The following is a 12,156-nucleotide window of genomic DNA, read 5'->3' on the forward strand; positions in this document are numbered from 1 at the left end:
GAAGGAAAAAAAAAAAAGGAAAAATAGCAAGAGAATGCTATAAGTGTGTTATATATATATACACACACGCATACCGAATTCCTTCGGATATTCGGTGGCGGAACCAAAAGAAATAATAATATTCGGAATACTATATATATATATATATGTGTTAGATTATATATTACTATTATTATTATATATGCATTGAATTACGTTTTATATTTAACGGAAAATGAAAGTACGAAATGCTAATTATTATCATTATTATTATGATCACTATCATTATTATTAATACATCATCATTATTATTATTATTATTTGCATATTATCATTATTATTATCATTACATCATTAATATTATTGTTGTCATTTAAATATTATGATCCCTCATTTTAGTATATAGCGTAGCCGAGAGAGAATAAAAAAAAAAAACCTAAACTCTACCAAACTTCTAGTTTCGATTTCTTGCAATCCGTAACTCCAATCAAAAATCTAACCCGATAAAAGTATTTGTATCGTCTTCCTCTACACGTTGGCACCATTTTTTATCGGTGAAAATTGACGGTGACGTAACTTCTCTACTCTTTGAGTTTGGCCAACGAAAGATTTAGGAGGCACAGACAATTCTGGACGTTTTCTTCTTCGATAGCTCGGTCAGAAAGCTTCTCCAGAGCTTTGAATATTTTGATTCCGTACGAAGGTATGGTTTTGGTTTCTTGTAGTTAATGTTTAATGTCACGTGAAAACTTAGGCTAGAAGACCTTAAGATAGGAATGAAATGAATGAATAAATGATGGATTGTGTATATGGTATAAAATGTGAGGTTTAGCTATTGTCAATAATTTGCTGTTGAAGTTGGTCAGTTTTGGAAAAAGATTTAATATTGGTATTTGTTTGATTTTGAAATAATTTGTTACTGAAAACGATTTGAAGGACTGAGAGGTGTTTGATTTGATAGTTGGGACCCTTGAAGGGTGGCAGAAATTCGAGTTTTAAAGGAGATACTGCCAAAGTTTCTATAAGAATTAGAGTTTTGATTTGAGGTGTTATTCTAAAAAGGAAAGAGATTATCATGTAGCTTGTGTATTTGAGACTATTTGTTGACCCTCTGTCGCAAGATGTGACCGGGCACTCTAACTCCCCGGATTCCCCATGGGCATGCATATAGATATGAACATGGAATATTATTGAGCTTGGAGTTTAACTCCATGGAATACTATATTATTGAGCTTGGAGTGTGACTCCATGGAATATTATATTTGAGCTTGGAGTTTAACTCCATGGAATACTATTTTGCTTGGGGATGCGCGCACAGAGGGACTGTCCAATGGTTAACTACCAGGACGTGTCGGGTTGGCTGTATAACCGACAGATGAGACTCATCAGCCATAGGACATGCATACATCATATGCATTTGTTTGCTTTGTTTGAGTGTGCATTGTCTTAGCTTGCTTAACTGTTAAATTCTACTTATCTGCTACTTGTTCTACTTGTTGTAAATGCTTCTCTATTTGTGTTTTTCTTGTCTGTAATGTTGGTCTATGCAACTAAGAGGCCCCTTGTCTGGCGGAGGAATGACGAGGATTGTTCCACCAGAGATTCGGAGAACTGGAGGAGTCAGAAAGTGAAGTATTAAGTTAAAGTCAGATTCAGAACTAGAATACCTCAGATAACTTACCTAACTGTTGGTTTAGTTTATTTTTCCTTAAGAATGATTCTGAGTGTCGGAATTTTAGGAATGCCTCTGGCTCTCCCGAGACCTTTTACATTAACTATGCAGGCACCTTTACCATACTGAGAACCTCCGGTTCTCATCCCATACTATGTTGTTGTTTTTCAGATGCAGGTCAAGAGACACCTCGTTGAGCGTCTGGGTATTCTCCTTACAAGCGAAGAACTACCTTTTTGACTGTCATATTTTGATTTTGGGCTATGTATACATGTTTATAGAATCTCCACATGTACATTTTGTGTTTTGTCCCTCCTAGAGGTCGACTTGGAGATACAGGGGTTTACTTCGTGGTTTGACTTTTATTTTGGGTTGTATATATATAATCATATACTTTGGCCGGCCTTAGCTTCGCAGGTCAAGTCTGGAGCTTGCTATCTAAGTTTTGGAACTCTGATATGTATATATGTTTTCAGCTTCCTTTTGATTTTTCCTGTCCGTTTTACATATATCCATGCGAGTGTGACACGATTTCCTGTTTATCGGTTTTGATTAGCTTATCCTTCAAGGCTCCTAGATATGACTTCATCCAACTATATCTATGTACATATCCTTTTCTTTTAGAAGTCATAATACCTTGCCACCTCTGCTTTACGACTTAAGCGTAAGGCCCTGTGTGGTAGGGTGTTACAGCTGCCATCTCATGCTGCCTTGCTAGCTCTGCAAATGACACCCTCCTTTCTCGGGAAGTAGAAAACAGGTTAAGATAGTTGTTATCCATCATGCAATGCTGAAAAACTAACACAAATGGTGTGTGTATGTATTTATGTTTTTCATAGTGGTGTTCTCCCCACATTGATCTATTTATAGAGGTAATAAATTCTAATTTTCTCTTTCTTTCTTATTGGCATTAACAGCATAGTTGACACAGCATTCTCTCGGATAATATTCTAAAATCTGAAAAATAAATATTTTGTTCAAGAAATTCTAAGAGTCATATTTAAATTTAAAATATGTTATACATATTTTGTGGGTTGGTACATTTTTCTTTTTGACTTTTAGAAGATTTTTTAATATTAGAAAAAATTTTAATGCTAAAAAAATTGTTCTATATTTTCTTTTAGAATTTGGTTAATTTGCATTTAAAGTGTATAATAATATTTTTTTTTTATGTTTTTAAAATGTGCTTTTAAAACTCATGATAGTAAATTTTTTTTTTTTATGATTATACAAGAGGAGTGATATATGTATTTTTTCTCTTCAAATTTAAAAGTGATTAGATGCTGCATAATTCAAATATTTAAAGTTATATGAAATTGGTTAAGGTACTAAATAGAAAGGCTAACTATACATTCAGAAATTAACTGCCTTTGGATGAATGCAAATTGAACTTTTTCCAAAATCTTTTGTATCTTCTAGTTGTTAGTTGTTGGTTGACTTCTGATTATATAACTAGCATTTTTGGGAGTGATTATAAATTTGCTGTCCAACAAAACAAAAAGACCTCATTTAATGAGTCTAGCATCGTATAAAACGTGAAATTTATAAAATTAATTATCAAAAAGCATTGAATGCAAAAATAAAGTGTTTTTCATTAGAAATAATTATATATAAAATAATTTAAAAAAAATTAATGCGCATACTTGATATAATTAACTTTATTTGACCATTTAATATGATTAAATTTTGCTTTTTTCCTTGTAAATGGAAAGTATTTTTACAGTTGATAGATATATAATTATTTGTATTTTTTTATTGATTTAAATTTTAAAAAAAGTAATTTTATGATAAATTAATATTTTTATAACAAAAAAAATTAAAATTTAATTCTTATTATTTGCAAAAAAAAATTTGGGCCAGTAGCTCCATAATCGTAGTTAACCCAATAAATCTTTAATTATAAGTCTTGTCAAGAGGATAATTAGTCAATTTTTGTTAACAATTAATATATTTTATGAGAGACAAAAAGAAGCTTTGTTTCTCTCTCAACCATTAATAATTATGTTAATTTAGTACTATTCTTAACAAAAAAGAAAGAAAAAAAATTTAAGAAGAATTAAATATTCATTTTGAAATTTTGGTCCCTATAAAATTGTATTTTTGGTTTTGATCTAGTAAAATTTAAACGATACATATTTTAATTTTTACTTTTAATTTGCTCCATTACTTACTAATGTGATAAGTTAAATGCTAATAATGTGTGACGTGTAACACTTAATTGAATAAACTAATAACAAAGATTAAAATAAATATTTTTAAAATTTACTGGATACCAAAACTTAAGGAAAAAAATTTATAACTAAAATTTTAAAAAATTGTGTCAGAATATATCACTAAACACTAATTAGTTTTAGAAGTTTGGATTAGATTTTCAAAAGGAGTATTTATTTTTCCCCTCTTATTTAAGAGGACTTTTTTTTATTAGAAAACATAATTTTGTATTTGAATAGAAAATAAATACAAGATTGTATTTAATAGATATTAATTAATTAATATATTTTTTATTTTTGCTTTTTAAACTGATGGTTACGTAAAATTGGGTTGTTTTTTAATTTGAACGTAAGGTCCAAACTCTTTTTGAGGTATGTAAACCCCCGAATTTTTAGAAAATAAATAATGAATTATTTATAATTATATATATGATTTTCTTTTTAGAAAGATTATGAAACTTCATGTTTTAAATTAATTTGGTTTTATATAAATTTCAATTATAATTAGATACTTTTGATTTACTGAAATTAATGGTTCTTGCTAAATTAAAATTCAAAGTTTTAGTAATTGGAAATAAAAGAGAGTTTTGTATATAATTTAAATTAAATAATTAAAAGTTTTGATTAATATTATTTATTTATCTCTAAATTGTAAATTAGAGTATTTAATTAAAAATAATTTGTAATTTGAAAAATAAAATAGTGTTTTTTAAAATTAATTATTATATTGATTAAATTTGGTTTTAAATTAAAACTCTACTCAAATCCTAAATTCCCAATTCTAAACCCTAATGCCTAATCCACTAATCCTAATCCTAATTTCTAAAACACCCACACATGTATACCCCTCCAACCACCTGTTCATTCTTCAATAAACCACAATTTACTCTTTCTCACCGCCACACCGCTTCTCTTTTCTTCTAAAATGCTACCATATAGCAATAGAAATAAAAAGCAAGAAAGAAAAGAGAGAGATCTGAGAGTGAAGCTGTGACAGGGAAGGGAGAAGAGGAGAGGGAGGAGCTGCGCCACCACTGCGGGCCTTGGGCTCGCCGTTCATGCCCGTCACATTGTCGCCCAGCTGCGTCCAACCCACTGCCAGTAGCCGCCATCGTCGCCAACAACAGAGGAGAGAGAAAGAGGCGAACGCGAGGAGAGAGAGAGAGAAGCCGTGCCAGCCCCTTGCTGCCGTGCCGCATCGTTGTCCAAGGGAGGAGGAAGGCCGCGCAGCTATTGCGAAGCCACCGTCTCCGTTAGTTGCTCAGCCTTGTCTCTGATTTTGGTTCCCCTTTTGTGTGCCGAAGTCGCTGCTGCCGTGATGGTGGCCGTGGGGTTGCATGTGCTTAAACAAAGCTGTTACTGCTGCTGCTCCATTCCTCTGTTCTTTTCAAGTTTTAGTAAGTTGTCCTTGTTCCCAAACCCTCATTATTACCATTCTGCTTCCATGGTTGATTGAGAATGTTGAGATGTTAATATGTTAGGGTTATGCCAATACCACTACAAATTTTTCGATGGCATTGCTATTAATGATTCGGTTTAAAGCTGTTGCTGCTGCTGCTGCTGCGAGTTAGAACGAAGTTGGAGTCACGCCTAACCTTGTGGGTTTCGACTAACTGAGGTAGGGGATTTGTTTTAAAAGTAAGGGTTTTAACTTATGAATGCTACTAAAATTAAAAGAGTAACTGCAAATGGTTTCTGGTTGCTTTGTGTGAATAATTGACGGAATTGAGTTGAATTATAACTGTAGTTGGTGATTGATTTGATGATTGTGCGTACTGAATGTTGTAAGGGATAGAATAAATGGTGTTACTTTTGTTGCTGAGCTTGCTGGTGTGAATTGATGAGTTATTATGTGTTTGAATGATGATGAGTGTATATGAAAAATTATGCTTGGCATAGTGTAGAAAAGAAAAGGTTTGATGATGCTTAAGTACTTGACATCGTGTGAATTATTGATTCTGGATTCTTGGGCTGTGTTGGTAATGAAGACAATTTTGAATAACTGGAAAGAGGTTAAACGTGTGATTTTGGAAGGGTTATAAGTTCAAATGTGGTTTTTGATAAGTAAGGTTGAAAATGCTTAAGGCAGAATTTCTGCATACATGACAGTAGAAAGAATCAATTTCTGGGAGCATCCCATGTCATATATTTGAATGAAACTATTTTTACATGAAACTTTAATGTGTTTTGAGCATCTCATAAAAAATTCAGAATTTATTAATAAGTGGTTTGGGAGAAATGAATTTTTGAAGATTGATGGTTTCTGCAGAAAATTCTGTTTCTTTACTGCAGAAGCACCAACTTCCAACTCCCTTAACTTTCAATTCTGGTAAGTATTTGAGCTGAAACCAATGGCATTTTCAATCTTCCTGTGTCCACAATCTTCATTTTAAATTTCATGTCGATACCCTACTTAACCAAGTAGATATGTTGAAAAGAGTATGGGTAGCTCACTGAATTTTGGAAATCGAATTCTAAAAGGCATGGCTGTGTTTCTCACTTCATAACTTTTTCATATGACATGGTATTAATCTGGAATTTGATTCAATGAAAAGCTAAAAGAGTCTTGTTTGAGGTCGTGAATTTTGAAAGGCAATGGGTGAAAATTGGATTTTTAAGGAATTTATCAAACTTACTACTTCCTGCTATTTTTCTGCATTTTCTTAGAAAACAATAACAGAATTTTAAGAGAGATGGTACAAATTTTAATTGTAACCAAATTACCTCAACACCAAGTTTTGCTTTTAAACCAGTAGTACTATAACAACTAGGAAGGGTTTAAAGTTAATTGGTGATGCGGAGGTATGTATAGTTAAGCGGTGATGCGGAGGCATGTTTAATAATATGGTGATGTGAAGGTATGAGTATGTAATTGGTGATGTGGAGGTATAATAAAATGAAAGAAAATGAAAAGTCATGAATGAAATAAATAAATGAGAATTGTATGTTAAACGGGCCCTGTGCCAAACTGCTAATGCGAAATTGCTCGCCTAACGGATAGCTTGAGATTGCTAATGCGGGAATGTTCGCCTAATTGATAGCACTGTTCCTTACTGTGATACACATTGAACTGTTATTATAATGAGGTCTAATTGACACGGGTAACCGTGATGCCAAGGTGTCTAATTGACACAATAAAGGGACCATATTCAAGGTTGACTCCGAGTAACGTCGGGTTGCGGGTAGACAACCGACGCATGAGCTCATGGCCTGCGCTAGGAACAGGCATGCATCATCTTGTTTGCGCATTTACATTTGATTGTGTTTGTTTTATTTTATTTATTTGTGTTTGTGCTGTTGTTTTGGTGATATGCTTACGTGCTTTATGGATATTTTACTTGTTTGTGTTGTGGTCTTAATAATGTATTTAGGAATGATGTTTATGGATAAGGAATTGTTAATGTGATTGGAATTTTGTTTAATTAACGTGAATTAAGGGAAGGAACTTGAAACTATTTTAAGTGAAATTGTTTTTATGATATGAATTAGCTATTTGTGTTTACTCTGTTTAGTGCGGCATTCATATTCCCTACTGAGAACTAGTGGTTTGTTCTCACCCCAAAATCTTCCACCCTTTCAGTGACAGGCTCGGAGACTCAGTTTGAAGCCGCGGGCGATTAGGAGTTTTATTTAAGTTAAGTTTATGTGTCGAGTTATTTTCATAGAATTCCCTCGCCTTTGTTATTTAAGATTTTATTTTATACCGAGGGATAGGAATTGTATCTGAATTTCTTTTGAATTTTTTTGTATAATATTTATCATTATTACTAATTAAGTGATTACTATTACCTGTGTGTTCTTTGATGAATGATTTTGATTAATGAGAAACAATATTTTCCGGCATTTTCTTAAAAATCGAAACGCGGTATCAAACTAAAGGCTCAATATTAAATAGTAAATAAGGAAAACAGGTCAGTAATGCCTTGCTTTTGGTACGATCATGACGTGCTGAAAGTTAGGGTGTTACAAGGTAGCGTCTGATTTTTGTAAGTATCGAGGTGGGGAGTGACACCTGCAAGGAACTCCGATGCCTAATTTAGCAAAGATTTTAGACAAGTTTTTTTTTTTGCAGAATTTCTAACCACAATTTACCGACAAGTGCATCGGGTCGTACCAAGTAATAAACTCAGGTGAGTGAGTGTTGATCCCACGAGAATTAATGGACTAAGCAAGAAATGATTGATTACTTGTTCTAGTTAGACAAGTTGAAACAAGAGTTGTAAATATCAAAAAGCATGAAAGACAGTAAATTAAGGAAAGCAAACAGTGAATGGTTGAGAAAATAGAATGAGAATGGAGTTAAGGTTTTAGAGATATTTAAATATCCGAATTAATATTTAATGTCAACTACCTTGATCATGCAATGATTTAGTTTACGGCAAATCCCAAGTGATTGAATTCCTATTCTTAGGCAATGCAATCTCCTCTAATCCGACCAACCGTTAATTCCTTGATCACTCAATTGTACTAGAGGGTTAATTTTAAATTTTGATTTATAAACCATACAAACCCTAAGAATCCAAAAATGATGCAGTTATATGTCACGTACCACATTAAACCCAGATAATTAAGGAGTTGTGAGAAATTGGTTTCAAGCTGTAATTCTAATAATATAGTTTTTTCAAGATTCAACAGAATTCAAGTTAGATTAGAGTTATTTCTCAATAATTACTTATCCGTAGGATGAGGAACGAAACCAATTTTGAAACAATAATCAATGCATTAATGAAGAGTAGAAGAACAAATCATTATTAATCCATCAAAATAAACAAAGCTCCTAACCTTAACAATGGAGGTTTAGTTGCTCATGGTGTAGAGAAAATCCTAGCAGAGAAAAGTGTAAAATTGCGGAATCAAAATTAGGAGAAGAGAGATCCCTGCATGGGCAGTTCTCAATCCTATTTATAGTCCTAATTAAAATTGATTTAAAACTTAAATAAAAACCTAACAAATCTTTTCAAATAGTTATTTGATTTGAAATCAAATCATTAAGCCTTCTGTTGATTCCTTGCAAACGTATGGTTCCCCTTGTGATCCGCGCTATCGGTGCTAAACGTCGGTGACTGGGAATTCAGCGCCAGCCATCCAATGAGCCTTGCACGCAAAATAAGGGCCTCGGCGCTAAACGCCAGTGAGTGGTGTAACACCCCGTTACCTTAAACCTTACCTCTAGTCATAAAGCGAAGGATAACAAAGCGTCACAATAGTTCTTAAAACTCATACAGTAATAAATATAGAAGAAAATAGTAATACTAGAAGCCCGATGAAGGAATAAAAGCTTAAAGTCGCATAAAGCGGGATTACGAAACGCGAAGCGTTCACACACGTTAACTAACTCATATCATCTATTAGCTGTAGTTTCACCCTCCTCTTCAATTTCGGGATTTCATCATCATTGTTGTTGTTGGCTTGGATCGCTGCCATCTCATGCTGCCTTGTTAGCTCTGCAAATGACACCCTTCTTTCTCGGAGAATGCAAAACAGGTTAGGATGTTTGTTATCCATCATGTAATGCTGCAAAAACTAACACAAATGGTGTGTATGTATGTATGTATGTGTGTATGTATGATGTTTTTCATGGTGGTGTTCTCCCCATACTGATCTATTTATAGAAGTAAGAAATTCTCATTTTCTCTTTCTTTTTTATTGGTATTAACAACATCATTGATATAGTATTCTTTCTGATAATATTCTAGAATCTGAAAAATAAATTTTGTTCAGAAAATTCTGGGAGTCACATTCAAATTTGAGATACGTTATACGTATTTTGTAGGTTGGTACATTCTCTTCGATGCATTCCCTGCCTAGTTGCATTTCTCTCTTTTATGTGACCAATCTTATCATTCTTTTTTTCTTTCTGGAACTGTGGTATGTGTTACCAACTAAGATTGGAAATTTTTTTGTCTTAATCAAAATGAATTAGAAAGTATTATTAAAGCGGGCTAAAAAAATTTAGCTTTTACCAAAAAACAAAGTGGCACGTGGACTGACCCTAGGCTCTTTGGCTTTACAGTACTTTTGGCCCTATGAACTTTTTAAATAGTTAGCCCTGCGGGTTATAGGGCCATTTTTTATCTTGGCTCTATAAGGCAGGTCAAAGCCCTATAGGGCCAGCCTAATTGACAGTGATACATACAGTCAAGTCCATCAGTTTCCATCTCTGTTCTACAAAGTACAGTGAGGTAGAGCTATCACTTCAAGCCATCGTATAGGAAGGTATGGATGACAAAACAAAAGGCAATTGCGCAAATATAGGGTGATTGGGAGGAGTCGTACAACAGCGTGCCACGGATGCTCTAAGCATTGTAGAGTTGTTGTCCAGGCATGTTATGTGACTTGAGTACTATGCCATACTATGATGGACACTTGATGGTTCCAGACTGCAGTTAGTTTGACAAGGTTTTCTGGTCGTACCCTCCATGCATTGAAGCGTTCAAGCATTGCAAGCCCTTTGTCTCAGTAGATGGCATGCACTTGTACGACAAGTATGGAGGGGCATTGCTAATTGTAGTTGTCCAAGATGGTAACAGCAATATCCTACCTGTGGCTTTTGTCATTGTTGAGTCTGAGAGTATGGAGTCATGATCGTTCTTTCTATCTAATCTGAGGTGCCATGTCATATTGCATGAAGGGCTTCTCATTATATCTGATAGATCCCAAGCAATCAAGGCTGCGCTTAGAGCGGATGATAGCCTATGGAAGTCTCCTAGTGCGTTTCATGCATATTGTGTCAGACTGTCAGGCACATGACTGCGAACTTCATGTCCCGGTTCAAGTCAGCTGAGGGCAAGCGATATCTCATTAATGCTGCCTACAGTCCTAGCAGTGTTGGCTATGAATGGTACATGGATGCTCTGAGGACCTTATTGCGTGAGATGGCTGATTGGATCGGGAGATTTAAGTAGGAAATATGGCTGCAACATTGTGATGGTGGACGTCGGTTTGGTCACATGACAATGAACCTTTCCAAGTGCATCAACGCAGTGCTGAAGGGAACAAGGTATCTACCCATTTCAGCTATAGTGAGATGTACCTACGAGAGTCAAGAGGTTGCAGCAGTTGTTCGTCCGTAAGAGTAGGGAAGCGCATGCTTAGATGGACGCAGGTAACCGGTTTTCACAGTGGCTGCTGGCTGCGGTTAAGAAGAATAGCCAAGGAATCCAAAAGATGCGTGTTACACATTGCGACAGGAGGACTTCGGTATTTGTGGTTGAAGAGTTGGAGCCGTTTGAGGGGTGGAATGAGGGTTCATTCTGTGTCTGATTAAGGGAAGGGACATGTTGGCAACTTGGCATTAACAACATCGTTGACACAACATTCTCTCTGATAATATTCCAGAATCTGAAAAATAAATGTTTTGTTCAGGAAATTCTGGGAGTCACATTCAAATTTGAGATACGTTATATGTATTTTATGGGTTGATACATTTTTCTTTTTGACTATTAAAGCATGTTAGAAGATGTTTTAATATCAGAGAGAGAATTTTAATGCTAAAGAACAAAATTGTCCTATATTTTTTTTTAGAATTTAGTTAATTTGTATTTAAAGTGTATAATAATATATTTTTAAAAAATATAAAAATTTTATATTTTAATCATTTTTATTTTTTTGTTTTTAAAATATGCCTTTAAAACTCATGATAGTAAGATTTTTTTTTATGATTATACATACAAGAGGAGTGGTATATGTATTTTTTTCTCTTGAAATTTAAAAGTGATTAGATGATGCATAATTCAAATATTTAAATTTATATAAAATTGGTTAAGGTAATAAATAGAAAGGCTAACTATACATTCAGAAGTTAACTAACAACTCAGAATTGCCTTTAGGTGAATGCAAATTGAACTTTTCCCAAAATCTTTGGCTATCTTGTATTCATTCGTGTAGTTGTTAGTTGTTGGTTGACTTCTAATCATATAATTAATATTTTCGGGAGTGATTATACACTTACTGTCAAACAAAAAAAAAAGCATCATGTAATGAGTTTAGCATAGTATAAAACGTAAAATTTATAAAATTAATTATAGAAAAGCATTGAATGCAAAACTAACGTGTTTTTCATTAGAAATAATTACATATTAAACAATTTAAAAAAAACTAACGCGCATACAAAAAATCAGTCAATAAATTAATTATTATATTTATGTATAAATATATATAGTTTAATTTATTTTTAATATATATTTTATATATAACAATAACTAATTTTTTATGTATATATAACATGATTGTAATTTTAAATATAATTTGATATAATTAATTTTGTTTGATCATATAATATGATTAAATTGTATT

General features: G+C 33.3%; 2 long non-coding RNA genes across 2 annotated transcripts; both read left to right on the forward strand.

Annotated features, from left to right (window-relative positions):
• On the forward strand, positions 388 to 2,535 carry LOC110262740. The gene is made up of 2 exons (XR_002347727.1): positions 388 to 682; positions 1,823 to 2,535. It is a non-coding gene; the product is annotated as an uncharacterized LOC110262740 (long non-coding RNA).
• LOC110262741 lies at positions 4,768 to 7,705 on the forward strand. Its single transcript, XR_002347728.1, has 2 exons — positions 4,768 to 5,479; positions 7,442 to 7,705. It is a non-coding gene; the product is annotated as an uncharacterized LOC110262741 (long non-coding RNA).

Source organism: Arachis ipaensis, chromosome B05 (genome assembly GCF_000816755.2).
Source record: "Arachis ipaensis cultivar K30076 chromosome B05, Araip1.1, whole genome shotgun sequence".
NCBI classification, from domain to species: domain Eukaryota; kingdom Viridiplantae; phylum Streptophyta; class Magnoliopsida; order Fabales; family Fabaceae; genus Arachis; species Arachis ipaensis.